At 48.4% G+C, this 3,135-nt stretch overlaps 1 long non-coding RNA gene across 1 annotated transcript; it reads right to left on the bottom strand.

The window, feature by feature from the left end:
* Positions 1-820: 820 nt before the first annotated feature.
* Positions 821-2,838, bottom strand: LOC123625259. The gene is made up of 2 exons (XR_006730441.1): positions 2,727-2,838; positions 821-1,121 (listed from the first exon to the last, which is right to left on the bottom strand). It is a non-coding gene; the product is annotated as an uncharacterized LOC123625259 (long non-coding RNA).
* Between the last annotated feature and the right edge of the window lie 297 nt (positions 2,839-3,135).

A 3,135-nucleotide genomic window follows, 5' to 3' on the forward strand; every position in this document is an offset into this window, starting at 1 on the left:
CCATCACCACCACCACCACCACCACCACCACCACCGTCATCATCACCACCGTCACCATCACCACCATCACCATCACCACCATCACCACCACCACCATCACCACCATCACCATCACCACCATCACCACCACCACCACCACCACCGTCACCACCAGCGTCACCACCATCACCACCACCACCACCATCACCATCATCACCATCACCACCATCATCACCATCACCATCACCACCATCACCACCATCATCACCATCACCATCACCACCATCATCACCACGATCACTGTCATCATCATCATCTCCATCACCATCACCATCATCACCATCACCATCACCACCATCACCACCATCATCACCATCACCATCACCACCATCATCACCACGATCACTGTCATCATCATCATCTCCATCACCACCACCATCATTGCCATCACCATCACGGTCATCACCACCATCATTACATCACATCCCCACCATCACCCTCACCCTCATAATCACTGTCACCTAAAAGCATTTCCACACCTTCTGTGCAGCACTCACACAGAGCACTGGGGACAGAGAGCTCTGTAACTTACGATCCTTTTATTTTATTGCTAACAGCCTGGCCATGGAGAGAGATGAGCAAAAAAGAGCCTGATTTATTTATTAAAACTTTTTATTTTGATGTAAGTGTGAGTAAGTGTAGATTCACAGGAAGGTGCAAAGAAATGTACAGGGAGGTGAAGGAGACTTACTTGGTACAAGAATTTTCATATCCATTTTCTCATTTGATTTTAACCACCCTTGCATGAGGTAGGCATTACCGTTTTCTTCATTCTCACACACACACACACACACACACACACACACACATGGCCCCTCAGAGAGGGTAGGTGGCTTACCGTAAGGCACACGGCTGGTCAGTTTGAGAATCAGTCCTGAAACTGAGGGTGCAGCACTCCCAGTCCTTTGGTTCGTTCTGTCCTCCTGCTGTGATATCTGGCACCAGGGGTTGGAACAGAGACCTCTGCCAAGTGACCACGGATGGTCAGCCTGTGCCCGTCATTCTCACGGGGGAACCGTGCCTGTGTCTTACTCTCACCGTGTCAGAATCTAAGTTCCATTTTCAGTTGTTTTCTATTCTCCCTGAAATTACAGAAATATGAATAGCCATTGGTTAGAAACTCGACTCTGGTTGTCTGTTTAGACCAGTGAATCACCATCTGGGATCACTAGAACAGGGTGTATCTTTAAAAAATATTAGCAGCTGGGTCACAACCCCAGATGGTATTTTAGAAATCTCCCCAAATGATTCTAGTGTGGCCGAGTTGGGGAACCAGTGGTTTTGACATCAGTAATGAAAAGCTTGGGGTCAAGTGCTGGGATTATTCAGAAAAACCACTTGGCAAGAGGAAACAAAAGAGTAGGTTCGGGGCTGACAGAAGCAGCCCGGCTGTTGACATTGCACAAGGCTCCTGCCCTCACCTCCCTTCCTCACTCCTGGGGGCTGGTACTGAGCCGCCCTCTCACTATCATTTCAACAACCGGGAAGATGGTCAGAGTCCCCCCAGCCCAGAGATGCTAAATCAAGGCTGGGGTGGGGGCTTGGCGAAGGGCACAGAGTCAGGGAGAAGCTCGTCAGAAACGGAAGCCGCTTGCTCCTAGAGCCCCCCCCCCCCCCGCCCTGCTTTGCACCTTCTTCTGTGTGGCACATGCTAGAGTCCCACGAATGTTAAACATGTCCCAGTGTGGGGTAAAGGAAACACACGCATTTAGGGACATGCACAGAAGGGAGGGGTGGTTTACATTTTTCCATGATGAGGAACATGCCTTGTACCAAGAGGCCTTTGTAATCAGAATAGTTTGTCATCTCTCACCTAAAAAACAGTGATGCCCGTTAACTGCCAGGCTGTGATAAGCCTTGGGAATAAACCAATGCATCAGAACCCGGTCCTGCCCTGCACGGGGCAGTAGGAAGAAGAGAGGCAAACTGGTTTGCACCATCTAATACACTTTGGGCATTTCTGGCTAATGGAAAACTTTTAAACACTCTCCAATCACTGATAGACTCTCATACGTTGCATCCCACCTTCCTAACATAAACTAGAAAGAAACCCCTGCTTGCATCTCTGTACCTACCACCCAGACATGCAGTGTGGACCTTGGATTCCCCAGGGAGCCAGACAGGCAAAGGGGAGGGTGTGGCATGCTGTCTCTGCAGCTGAGCACTGTGGAGGTGGCCCTGGAGCCTGAAGTCTCTGATCCCAGGGGAGACTGGGAGTGGATGAAGCAAAACTTGTGTTGAACATCAATGTGTCCAATGTGAGAGAAGCAATGTAGTTTATCCTCACTGAACAATCACCAAATACCAGGAACCCTATTAAGCATGGGGAATATATCGGTAAATGAGACACAGGATGTGCCCACATAGAGCCTGAAGTTGTGGAGACAATTAATAATGGGATGAGGATGGTGATGATGACAGTGATGATGATGATGGTGATGATGATAATGTCTTAAGCTCTGCGCGGAGGCCTTTACATGCATAATCTCTTTAATCTTCAAACAAGCCTAGGAAGTAGGTATTATTTTGTCCAATTTAGTAGGGATATTTTACTAGTAGCTTCCTTAGGTCACAAGGCCAGGCGTTGGCAAAGCATCGTACCCAGGTAGGTGCACCTGTCTCAGCCACTTTTCCGTACCATCTAGCCAGATGTGACAGTAGCAGCACGCAGGGGCAATAATACTTACCTGCTTGCCTCACAGAGTGGGGGGCCAGGCGAGGCACCCGCCCTCTCATCAAACAGCTCCCCACGTGGACGTCCTCAGTCTGCGCCGCACACCAGGGCTGTCGAAGGAGCTTAACGACACACGCTACCTGGACCCTGGCGAGAAACATTTTTAGGAGCCACATTAAAAATGTAAAAAGAAACAGGTGAAATTAATTTTAGTAACATATTTAACCCCGCACATCCAAAATACTATCATTTCATCATGTAACTTAGTATAAAAATTAATGAGATGTTTTACACTATTTTGTACTAAGTTTGTGAAAGCCAGTTCATAGTTTGTGCTCACAGCACGTCTTAACTTAGGAGAGCCACATTTTGTGGGCACGGACAAGACCCAGGGGTCCAGTAGGCCCCCAAAGATCCTTGTT

Source organism: Lemur catta, chromosome 20, assembly GCF_020740605.2.
Source record: "Lemur catta isolate mLemCat1 chromosome 20, mLemCat1.pri, whole genome shotgun sequence".
NCBI classification, from domain to species: Eukaryota; Metazoa; Chordata; class Mammalia; order Primates; family Lemuridae; genus Lemur; species Lemur catta.